This window comes from Chionomys nivalis, chromosome 10 (genome assembly GCF_950005125.1).
Source record: "Chionomys nivalis chromosome 10, mChiNiv1.1, whole genome shotgun sequence".
In the NCBI taxonomy this organism is placed as follows: Eukaryota; Metazoa; Chordata; class Mammalia; order Rodentia; family Cricetidae; genus Chionomys; species Chionomys nivalis.
The window spans coordinates 22,657,100-22,669,831 of NC_080095.1; the positions used below are offsets into that span (position 1 = coordinate 22,657,100).

At 49.2% G+C, this 12,732-nt stretch overlaps 1 protein-coding gene across 1 annotated transcript in view; it reads left to right on the plus strand.

Moving 5' to 3' along the window:
- Positions 1-12,732, plus strand: part of Syne3 (spectrin repeat containing nuclear envelope family member 3) — an 81,312-nt gene that overhangs the window by 19,918 nt on the left and 48,662 nt on the right. The gene's annotated exons all lie outside the window — the stretch shown is intronic.

Consider the following 12,732-nt stretch of genomic DNA (forward strand, 5'->3'; position numbering starts at 1 on the left):
TTTACTTGCCCATCAGATGGTCAACTTGACCACTACTGACCAACTGGATGTTGAACAAGCGGCTCAGGGAAACTTCTAGAGCCAAACTACTCCATCCTCCATCCTGGCTCTTCAGTTATGTGAGCAGGTTATTTAACATCCCATTTCTGTATTCATAACATAGACCTAATTATAGCATCTGCCTCATGAGGATGCTCTTAGAACAAGGAGAGAGCTGTGGACAATGGCAGGAGTTGTAGCGCAGAACAATGTAGCATTTAATGCAGCATTTTAAGGCCACTCTGCTGATGGGTTTCCAGCCCAGGGCTAGGACGCCTTGTAACTTGGTAACAATTAACCTTTAGAAGGGCTGAACAGAAGATGCTAATGATAGTGCTTCAGGCTTGGGGCTGCAAGCATTTCCAGTTTTTCCAGTGCTATCTGTTAGAAATATGTCCTGAGGGGATCAAAGAGCCCCTTCCCCTATCAGCAACCTTCCCACCTTCAGCTCACCCATCTGGAAGGGCTTGGAAGCCAGGTGGCAACCACTGCTCCTATTTTAGCTGTGAAGAGACTGGACTTCGGAGCTCATTGGTGGAGGGGCCTTCCCTGGGACCTGTCTACCCCATCTGTGACCTCAGGAAGCTCTTACTTGGGGATAAACAGAGCATTAGCTGAAGTCCATCTGGTTCTGGCCTTTTTCAGGCTTCCTGAACTGGTCAAAATTGTTTACCAAGGAATGAAATAAGCAGAGAGCCCATTTTGAAGTCCCACTAAGCTTCAAGAGGGGAAAGGCTCCTCTCTGCATTTCCAGACTCACCGTCTCTCCATTCACACATTTCTGTGAGTACTTGCTGTTCCAGGTGTTGGAATCAGAGCAGGCCAGGGCAAGACCTCCTGTGTTTATAGTCTTACAGGCGCCTGGGCATACAAGCTCGGAGCTCAGAGGCTTGTGGAGAAGGTTGTTGATCTTCCTTCCGTCCTGATGCTGTTTGTGACAGCCTCAAAAACTACATGGTGGTCCAGGGCCTCTGGAGAGAGCTGCTGCGGGCCGGCAGAAGGGTGGGCCCGAGCCCAGAGAGGTGCCTTTTGGAGCTCAGATTGCCCGATGCACATTGAGTGAGTGTTTGTTTTTCTGGCTTCACACCCTTTTGGCTGTTGCTTCAGAGTGCCTGATTTTGGCCTCAGAGAGCCAATGAGCTGGCAAGCAGCATCCCTGGACCTGGAGCAGGTTTCTCTTGGCTACCTGCTCCTCATCACACAGCTCCTCATCGTCCTGGCCTTCAGCCAGTGCCTGGCACTAGCACACTAAGGAGTGTGGCGGGCGAGAGGTTTGGGCAATGTGTGGTGGAGTCTCTGCGCTCAGAAGCCCAGGAAGTAGGTATACTGGATTACAAGTGTAAAAACATTGGTAAGATGAGGCTGGCACGGTGACATATGTCTGTAGTGCCAGATACTCAAGAGGTTGAGCCCTGGAGTTTGAACCATGGGCAACATAGCAAGACCCTGTCTTGGGAAATAAGGAGTGATGGGTTTGGGGGAGCAAAAGTGAGCTGTTATGTCTGGAGTCTCAATGGGAGGTATGCAGTGAGGGGTCCGTGGTCACTGTGGTACACAGACAGTCCTTTGAGGAGGCACAGGTCTTATGGGAGAGGCTCAGGAAGTGGCTAGCTGGCCAGGCAGGTCTAGTGGGTTCTGAGACTTTACCCTTATGTAGGTAAAAATCCTGCCTGGGGAGACAGAGTTAGTTACTGAGGGTTGGGCCAGAGCTAGCTTGGCATGTGCCTCCACTCCCAGGACCAAATAATACCAGTGAGCACAGGGATGTTGGGGCTGGACCCCTGTGGGGACAGGATGTGACTTCCTGGATGACTCCTTGCTGAGTCAGGACTTCACAGGGGAGCACAGATCAGGACTGGGGAACTGTCCTCCCAGCCCAGGTAGGCCCTTGGATATTCCTTCTGCATACTTGGGCATGTGAGCGCTGTGTTTCTTGCTGAGGGGTGGACAGGACAGATCTGCTTTCCCAGAATTCCCTTCTCTCCACATTGTAAGAATGGCTCTATCTAACTTTGTCTGCTCCCCTGACCATACTTCCCAAATGGGACTCTGCTGGTGCCTTTTTCTCAGAGCTCCTTGGAAATGGGGAAGACAATTTGCTGGAGGCAAAAGCAACAAAAACTGGAGTTTAAGAGTTCTGGAAGGTCAAGGTCTGGGAGACTTGGTTGCCATAGGGAGGTGACATCAGGGAGCCTTGCCATCTTGGACAGCAGCCAGCTCCTCAGGTGACCTTCAGTGCCTCTGGGGAGACAGAGAGCAGCACTCAAGACCACTGATTACTCCACAGAATCTACTAGAAGCTTCCTGTAGTGACAGCCATTAGAGTCTGGAGATGGTGCTTGGAGCCTGGTGCTGTTTTCCTCCCAAGGAGGAAGTCTGCTTTGTGTTCTGGAAGAGAAATGGCTGAGGCTATGTAGGCCAGAGTGTGGGAGCAAAGGCAGACAGTGACTGAGTTCCTGTCTCTATCCTTAGCTCACGCTTACTCAAGCCAGGCAAAGCCTGGTAGCCCCTCACATCGTATATATAATGGGGACAGCTGCACACACAGCTGGAAAAAGCCCTGTCCTTCCAGAGCCTTGGTCATCCTGAAATGCACATTAGTAGTCAGAAATGCATACCTAGGGAAGAGGCAATGGCTCAGGGAAGCCAGGCTAATGCTTGTAATCCTGGTAGTGGGGAGGTGGGGGCAGGTGGATACCAGGTCTCACTGGCTAGCCTGTCCGTCCGGCCTACCTGGAGAATTCCAGGCCAGTGAGAGACCCTGCCTACAAAAAGAAAGGTGGATGATTTCAAAGGGGGCAGTATCAAGGTTTTCTCTGGTCTCCATGCATACCAACACATTCTCTCTCTCTCTCTCTCTCTCTCTCTCTCTCTCTCTCTCTCTCTCTCTCTCTCTCCTCTCTCCCTCTCTCCCCTTCCACTCCCCCTCTCTTACGCCCCTCTTCCAACACATACAAAGGGAAAAAACTCATCCAAGTTCCCAGGCAGTGAAAGACCCTGCTCTCCAAAACCAAGAGGATGGCTCTTGAGGAGGGCGCTAAGCTTGTCATGGGTCTCTAATGTATGTGCACACATACCCATGACCTCTCACACTTGTGCAGCTTCATATTTATTCTCCCCCCCCCCTCTCCTATTTCTGTCCCGCTCCTTTGTTTAAGTGTCTGAATATTCTACCATTCAGTGCCTACAGAGGCCAGAAGAGGGATTCCCCAGAGCTGCGTACATAGAAGGTTGTGAACCTCCATGTGGGTGCTGGGAATCTGACTTAGGTCCTCTGGAAGAGCAGACAGTGCTCTTGACTGCTGAGTCTCCAGCCCCCATCCCACTAATTTAGACTCTGATGAATAAGTTCTGGCAGTTTGATCCTAAGGGGTTTGATTCTAAGGGGTTTGAGGGTAGGTGCCACTGTCCTAGCCCGTTGGTCTTCAGAGGGTGTGTGTGTGTGTGTGCATATGTATGTATATGTGTGTACACATCGCTACCTTCAGTGTAAAATATAGGCATTTAATGTGCCCTCTTGTGAAGCCCAGCTGTGTTCATTGGCTGGCATCAGCCTAGGATGGGGCATTCCACATCCCAGTCAGGTTTCACCAGTTCCAGCACCCACCTTAGCATGATCTGGTCTACAGCAGATGGCCGGCCCATGCCCGCTGAGCTCTGTTCACTCTCTGTCAGCAGCTGGCCCCGTTGCCAGGGAACCCCTAAGGACTCTTGAGACTTTCACAGCTTCTGGTGGGCTGTCCTCCTGGAGCCTGTACTAATTGCACCTAAACTCGGGGAACCATAGTAAAGCCCTTGAAGCCTCATCCTGTACCAGAGGTGCCCCATCTTGCACCAGGGCTGCCCACAGTGGCCCTCCTGCCCTCTCTCCCTTCTCAGCTTCTTATATTTTGGCTTCAAGTTGCCAATGTCAGAGTTTCCCAGGAGGAATCTTGGCATCCCCTAACCCATGCCTATTGATAGAGAACTTGGGGCAGCTCCTTGAGGATGCTATTTTATAGTCAGCCAATCCAGGGAAAGGGGTGGCTCCAGCAGCAGCCAGTCTTCACAGCCAAGGACTGGTTATCTGTGGTGGGAGGGCTGATCTCAAGTGGCTTTCAGAGCACACTATTGGAAGCAATTGCTGGCCTGTGTTCTCAGTGGCTTTAACGGAAGGGAGCCTTATCACTCTCTTTCAAAGCAGGGCTTCTTAGATAGCCGTGGACGGTCATCTCTCAATATCCTTGGGGTATTAGTTCCAGGACCCTACCCCCTCCCCAGTGGATATCAAAATCTATCCATGCTCAAGTCCCTTATATAAAATGGCATAGTATTTCCATAGAACCTGTGGGTACATCCTCCTGCATTCATGAACCACAAAGTCAACCAGTGTGCTCTTGGTAGTTGATACACTGTATGTGTCAGGAAATGACTAGAAAATGCCTATAATGTTAAAGGCATATGCTTTTATTTATTTATTTATTTAATTTTAATTTTTTTGAGACAGGGTGTTGTTATGCAGTGCAGACTGGCCTGAAAGTCACTGCAGAGCCCAGGGTAGCCCCAAACATGTAGCAATCCTCCTGCATTAACCTCCTTTGTGCTGGGATTGCAGGAATGAGCTAACTGATGAACGCGAGAGTTTTTACTGTTGTTGTCGCTGGTAGTGGTGGAGGGGTGCTGAGACAGGGAGAGAGAGGCTCATCTAGCCCAGACCGACTTCAAACTTAGTTTGTTGCTGAGGCTGACACTGAACTCCTGATCCTGGTGTCTCCACCCCCCACGTTTTGGGATTGCAGGTGTGCACTACTGTGCCCAGCTCAAATGCAACTTAGAACAGCAACAGCAAGACCGAGGCCAGGGATGGTAGCATACACCTTTAATTCCAGCTCTCTGGAAGCAGAGGCAGGGGGATCTCTATGAATTTAAGGCCAGCCTAGTCTACAGAATGAGTTCTAAGCCAACCAGCTTCACATAGTGAGATCATGCCTCAAAAAAAAAAAAAAAAAGAAAAGAAAAAAGAAATGACCATTGCGATTGGCTGCATCTATTGATGTGGAAGTTATGAACACTGGGCTGACCGCGTACCTAGTGGACTGAGATGGTAGTGGCACCTTACTTTTCCATAGCTTACATTCATTTCACTCAGTCACTTAGCCCGTCTGCTCTTGTTTTGTTACCTTCAAGATGGGCTAAAACATTGGGGTTATTCCTAACTCTCGATTCTGCTGTCCTGGAGGGGTGTAAGGTTAATGTAGGTGCCTGGTTCAGTAGCTAGTTCACACTCCCTGGGCGTGCCCCGGCCCTCCTTTTTACACTCTGTTCTTAGAATCACCTTCTGTTAACACCATAAAGAAGACTCCCAAGGATTGTCCCTTGGCACTCTGGATGGCGGCCTCTCTGCAGCACCACCCTCTTGACGCAGAGGAAGGGAGCCTTCCGACAGCACACTTGGAGAAGCTTTAGGATTAAAACCAGCTGCAGCTCTGATCATGAAATTCTATCTTTGTAGAAGAGGCCAGAGGGAAGCAGAATGGAAGGGTGGGAGCCATGTGTGGCGGGGAAGGACTGAGTCACTGCTGGGTCTGGTGAGTCACAGCCCATGGAGCATGCCCCTTAGGACTCGGGGTCAGTGTGTGTGGGGCCCAGCTAGGGTGACCAGGCAGGAGCATCAGGATGTAACTTCCAGTGGGCCACTGCAGGACCTTGGTTTCCTTGGTCATGATCTCTCCATACCTTCAGGATCCTGAACAGAGTGTCAAGAGGCCCGATGGGTGGGTACACGGCAGAAGAGGCCAATGTGGGAAGCCTGAGGGGCTGGGCTTCCCCATAGAGCCTGTCCAAAACCCAGGTCTCTGAAGACGGCCCACGGAGGGCTGGCTGCCCCAGCTCCCCACATCACTTGGCGGCTCTCAGTGGTGGCCTGGCACAGGGCTAAGAACAATGGCTTAGACTCGAGTTGTCCTGGATTCAAGTCCTGTCCGTGCCACTTACAGGGTTTTTAGTATCCATGGACTCCAAATTTCTTTTCTCCACAGTAAGGAGAATAGTCAGTGCCTGCATGGCCTTTGTAGGGTGAATAAGTGGATAGATACAAACCCTCCCTATGGAGCAGTGGTTCTCCACCTTCTTAATGCTGTGGCCTCTTATTACAGTTCCTCATGTTGTGGTGACCCTCCAATCATAAAATTATTTCATTGCTATTTCATAATGATAATTTTCTGCTATTATGAATTGTACTGTATATATCTGTGTTTTCTGATGGTTCCAAAGGAGTCGCGACCCACAGGTTGAGAACCACTGCTCTAGACCCAGGCATGTGAAGGATGCCTGGGAAACGTTGGCTGCAGCTGTTCCCACTGTGAATCGAGAATCACCGCTCTGGCCAGGGTCTGTGCTTCTCTGACTTTGTTTCCCTCACTGCAGAAGAGGACCGATAATGCCAGACATGCGTTGTTATGTTGGGAGCCCGACTTTGTCCCTTCCTTTACTTGAGGGTGTATGGTGTAGTGTTTTAGGGGTGCCCTCAACAAGATGTGCTTCAGTTCTGAATAGGGTTCCATGAACTCTGCATCACTGGAAGGCAAGCAATACTGCAGGGCATGCCAGTGAGTGCCCAGCAAATTGTAGGAAGGGCCATTTGGGTAGTATGTGTGTGTGTGTGTGTGTGTGTGTCTGTCTGTCTGTCTGTCTGTCTGTCTGTCTCTCTGCTTTCCTATACCATCTCAAGACCGCCTGCCAGGGCGGTCTAACCCACAGTGGGCTAGACCCTCCTACATCAATCATTAATCATGAAAATGTCCCACAGATGTGCCTACAGGTCAGTCTGATGGAGCCATGTTCTCAAATGAGGTTTCCTCTTTCTGGATGACCCCAACTCATGCCAAGTTGACAAAGACACTAACCAGCGTGAGGGGATTGGGGCCAGGGGTTCAGCCCTTATCAGCAGCACTACATAGCCAAGTAGGGCCTGCAACTTCAGTTTGGAAGAAGGAAAGGAGAAGGAGGAGGTCTAACTGACCCCAGCAGACAGGATGTGGAGCTCCAGCTGGCAGGAGGCCACGTTGGGCAATCTTGTCAATGCCAAGAACCCTGCCCTTCCTGCAAGACTGGTCCCTTGACACCAAATTGCAGCTCAGTCATTTGCTCTGGGGGCCAGAATCAGGATAAAGGGAGCCTTTAAATGGACAATGTGCTTTGCTCTGGCCCAGTCCCTCCTAGCTGCCCCTCCCCATCCCTACTGTGCCTATACTCATTGTCTTAGTCAGGGATTTTGTTGCTGCTATGAAACACCATGACCTTAAAAGCAAGTTGGGGAGGAAAGGGTTTATCTGGCTTCCATATCTCTGTTCATCATTGAAGGAAGCACCAAGACAGGAACTCACACAGGGCAAGAACCTGGAGGCAGGAGCTGATGCAGAGGCCATAGGGGGTGGGGTGCAGCCTAATGGCTGATCTCTGGGTCCCTTTTGTCCTCTGGCAGCTTCTTGGTTCCTTTGTTCCATTCCACCCATGTGGACATCATGAACAGACCCCCAGGAAACTGTTCAGATGGCACAGAAATCACAAACATGGGTGGAGAGAACAGTTGGAAACTAAGAGGAAAAGATGTTTATTAATTTTAAAAAATAGACCACATATAATGGATTTACTTGAAATATATTTGGAATCTACTAGATTCTTCAAGGCATTTTGAAAAAGATTTTATTTTTATTATCTGTATATGTGGGTATGTACATGTGAGCACGGTGTCCATTGAGGTCAGAGGTAAAGGATTCTTCTAGAACTGGAGGTACAGGTGGTTGTGAGCTGCCCAGTGTGGGTGTTGGGAACTGAATTCAGGTCCTCTGCGAAAGCAGTATGTGCTTTTACCTCTGAGTGATCTCTCCCACCCCGGGGAAGCATTCTTTTAAACTGTCATTTAATTTTATGTTTTCTTTTGATTGACACATATAGTACCCTTATTTATGTATACAGTATTCAAATTCAGTGCATGTATACAAGGTGTGCTGTGCCCAGCGTCACTCTCCTGTGCCCAGTGTCCCTCTTCTGTGTCCAGCGTCCTTCTCCTGTGCCAAGGTCCCTATGTTGTGCCCAGCATCCCTCTCCTGTGCCCAGTGTCCCTCTCCTGTGCCCAGCATCCCTCTCCTGTGCCCAGTGTCCTTCTCTTGTCCCAGCATCCCTCTCCTATGCCCAGCGTCCCTCCCCTGTCCCAGCGTCCCTCTCTTGTGTCCAGCGTCCCTCTCCTGTCCCAGCGTCCCTCTCCTGTGCCCAGCGTCCCTCTCCTGTGCCCAGCATCCCTCTCCTGTGCCCAGCGTCCCTCTCCTGTCCCAGAGTCCCTCTCCTGTGCCCAGCATCATCTGTTGTTCTCAGTGGCCTTCTGCTTGCTGTATTCATGTTTGAGACCTTCAAGCTTCTTCTAGTTTTTCATAAAGTGTCCAACAGGTTTTAGTGAGCACAGTTTCTTTTAAAAGTACTATTCCACTTGGGAGGTTAAGGCATATATATTAATATATATTTAATATGCATATAATCCCATACATATATATTTACACACACACACACACACACACACACGGGATTTATTAAGAGTGACTTACAGGCTGTGATCTGGCCAGTTCAACAACTGTTGGCTACCAACAGTAAGTACAAGAATCCAGTAGTTATTCAGTCCATGAGGCTGGACTCTCAGCTGATCTTCAGTATGTACTAAAATCCCAAAGAAGTTAGGCCCTAATGCAGTGAAGGAATGGACTTGCCAGTGAGAGTGAGGGCAAGCAGGCAAAGAAGAGAGAGCTTCCTTCTTCTGTGTCCTTTGTTTCAGCAGATGTGGCCCAGATTAAAGGTGGGTTTTCCCACCTCAAAAGATCTAGATTAAAAGTGGGTCTTCCCAGCTTCAGAACACAGGTTTACCCTGTCTTGGTTAATTCCAGATGTTGTCAAGTTGACCACCAGGAGAGTGTACAAGTGACTGCCTGTCCTGCATGTATGTGCATTTGTGTGTGCACTGTTTGTGTTTGGTGCCCATATAGACCACATGAAGCATCGGATCCCCTGGAACTAGTTACAGATAGTTATGAACTGCTAAGTTCCTAGCTGCTCTGTTGGTGCTGGGAACCAAACCTGGGTTCTTTACAAGAGCAGTAAGTGCTCTTAACCCCTCAGCTATCTCTCCAGCCTTTTTCAGCTTTCTTCTTCTTCTTCTTCTTCTTCTTCTTCTTCTTCTTCTTCTTCTTCTTCTTCTTCTTCTTCTTCTTCTTCTTCTTCTTCTTCTTTCTCCTCCTCCTCCTCCTCCTCCTCCTCCTCCTCCTCCTCCTCCTCCCCCTTCTTCTTCTCTTTTTTTTTTTTGGGGGGGGGTTCAAGATAGGGTTTCTCTGTAGCATTGTAGCCTCTTCTGGAACTAGCTCTTGTAGACCAGGCTGGCCTTGAACTCACAGAGATCCACCTGTCTCTGCCTCCCTTGTGCTGGGATTAAAGGCATGCGCCACCACCACCTGGCTTAAGCTGCCAACTTCTTACACTTGCTTGCAGAGATAGTCTCCTCCCATTAGCTAAACTTCAGGCTGTCCCATAAGGGTCTTTGTACTGATAAGACCCCTGGGTAGAACTCAGAAACTTGTATTCTTAGGTGGGGCGCTGACTCCACCCTTACCTCAACTTGACCCTGAGCAGCTGGCTTTCCTCCGTGCACACAGGCAGCAGTGAAGGCCCCTGCTATTCACAGGGCCTGGCATTCTCTCACGTGTATTTTTAGTTAATGGTGCAGCTGTCACACATGTCTCCAAGTGTTGTTTATGTCCAATATTATTTCAGTTGCAGGAGGTATCAGATCCATGGTCAGGTCATGTGATATACTGTGTTAATGTAGTAGTAATAGGTGTGGAGTGTGTGTGTGTATGTGTGTGTGTGTACGTGTGTGTGTGTGTGTACGTGTGTGTGTGTGTGTGTCCCTGTCCCTCCCAAATATGATTTTCCATGTTTGGTAACTGAGTCGTACTATGGCTGGTTTCCTTCAATTCTTTGCACGTGGGAAGGAGCTTACCCTCCCGCAGCCACGTATGCTCTGTGGGCAGCTGTCTGTCCTGACCGCTGTCAGGACTGTGTCTATTTCTTTTCTTTTCTTTTTTTTTTTTTTTTTTTTGGTTTTTCGAGACAGGGTTTCTCTGTAGCTTTGGTGCCTGTCCTGGAACTAGCTCTTGTAGACCAGGCTGGCCTCGAACTCCCAGAGATCCGCCTGCCTCTGCCTCCCGAGTGCTGGGATTAAAGGCATGCACCACCACCGCCCAGCTGACTGTATCTATTTCTTTACTGCTTGGGGCTACCACCCAGGTGGGCTGGGTGCTGTGTTAATTAAATTCCTGGGTGGGGCAGCTTTGTCCAAGAGGTTCCCATCTCCCGAACTCCACGGGCAGCCTCACCAGCCACTGTGAGTGCCCCCTGAGGCTGGGTTGAGCCCTGCCGGCTGAGAGGTACATTACCGGGTCGCCAGGCTGGCATGCTTTGCTCTGGCCACACAGCCCTTGGAAGGGCTCCGCTAGAGCCACTGCTCTGGTGATCATAGGACTCCTGTCCTCTGAGGAACTGGGGATGATTTTCTATCCCTGCATTCCTGGCTTCGTAAAAATAAAAGCAGAATTCTTGGAAGTTAGACAAGAGCAGCTACTAGACAGCCATTCAGAGCCGCAAAGAACCAATGTCTAGGCTAGCACACGTGAAGACGCCTTCAAAAGAAGCCCTGAGAGACAGGGAGTGGCTGCAGGTGTGTATTAAGTTTCTAGAAAAAATATCAAAACAGCGCTAAAAGAAAAGCAACACATTGGGGCTGAGCCCTGAATGGGCAGCAGCCACTCCTAGCATGCGGCCTGTTCTGCACCACCCACCCGTGCCCATGTCCTTTGGCCCCACACTGCTAGCCTGGCCTTTGTCTGTGTCTCTTTGTCTGCCACAAATTCCTCCACCCAGTGCCATGGGGATTGAGGCCAGCCAGATTCCCAGCCAAGGCTTTCTGAGTGATTCAGTCATGTTCGGAAAAGGTTTCGCTTAGTTTTTTAATCATAAAATGATGGTTGTTTTTTCCTGAAAATGTTCACAAAATTTTGTGAGGTTGAAAATAAGGAAAGGATGGGCCAGAGAGATGTGTCAGCAGTTAGAAGCACTGCTCTTCCAGAGGACTTGAGATCGATTCCCAGCACCCATGGCAGGAGCCTCACAACTCCCAGCTCCATAGGATCTGACACCTCTGGCCTCTGCAGGCACCCATGTTCACACGCACATACATACATGCATACATATGCATAATTTAAAAAGATAAATAAAAGGGTTGAGCGGTGGTAGCGCACGCCTTTAATTCCACCACTCAAGAGGCAGAGGCAGGTGGATCTCTGTGAGTTCTAGGCCAGCCTAGTCTACAGGAGCTAGTTCCAGGACAGGCACCAACGCTATACAGAGAAACCCTGTCTTGAAAAATAAACAAACAAAAACAAATAAAAGAGAAGTGGGGAAATCTTTCAGTGGTGATCTTGGCATGGATAGTTAGTTGCCCTTTGCCAAGTAACTTCTGAGGTCATGGTGGCTCTCTGCATGAGAGAAATGTCAAGACTTTGAGGGGCTGGGCCACTTCTACACACCCTCAGCCTTAACTTAGCCACGTGGGCTCAGTAATGGAGAGTCCCTAGCCTTTTTATATGAGTGATGTTTATTTTTTCTTTTTAGTGTTGATTTTTAAAAAAAAAAATTTCTGCTTATGTATGTATATGCATGTAGTACCTGTGTAGGCCAGAAGAGGGCGCCACCCCTGGAGCTGGAGTAATGGGCGGTTGTGAGCCACCATGTGGGTGCTGGGAACTGAACTCAGGTCCTCTTGCCAGAGCAGCCAATGCTCTAAACAGCTGAGCCATCGCTCTGGTCCGCTGTGTTTCAGTCTTGTTAGGTGTAGGGTTGTAGCTGCTAAATACAAATAGAGATAAATCTTGCCTCAGTTCTTGGTACTGCATCCTCAGTGTTTGCTTCCACAAGTTCCCTCTGTGCTTGGATTCTGTGGATGTCTGTAGAGTGTCAAGTGCACGTATACCATAAAACATGCCACCAAGTCCCCGTGACTGGGCGTGGAGGTGGCTTCTAGCTTCCTTTCAATTAGCTGCCTTATTTTTATTAAGTTTTTTAGTTAGCATATAGAATAATAGATTTCATGATCCACGGTTCATATGCCCTTTCATTCACATTTATCATTGTTCTTTGCTCCCCTCCCCCTCCCCTCCCCATCCTCTTTATCCCCCTCCTCCCTTGGATCCTTCATCATCCCAAATAGTCTCCCTTCTCTTTCCATCACATGTGTGTATGTGTGTGATATATTTACAGATTTTACATATGGGATACTTTATCTTCTTCCTGCCTTTCACCCTCTCTTGTTCCCCTCTCTTTAGAGCTCTATCTTACTTCCTGCCCTATGGGCACCTTATACTCTCAATGTCCTGTGAATTTTGCCACTTTAAATAGCAGCATGGCTGGGATACAGCTCCATGGGACGGAGTTTCTTTAGCAGGGGCACAGTCCTGTGTTCCATCCCCAGCATTTGCAATAAAACAAAACAACAAGAACATGGTGTGGGGAGGTGTTGAGTGTTATCGGGTGCCCATTCTGGTGGCTTCTTCCAGGAACCTTGGGCTTTCTGTGCAAGGCATCATGGGAGACTGGTAGATAAATCAGAACCAATCC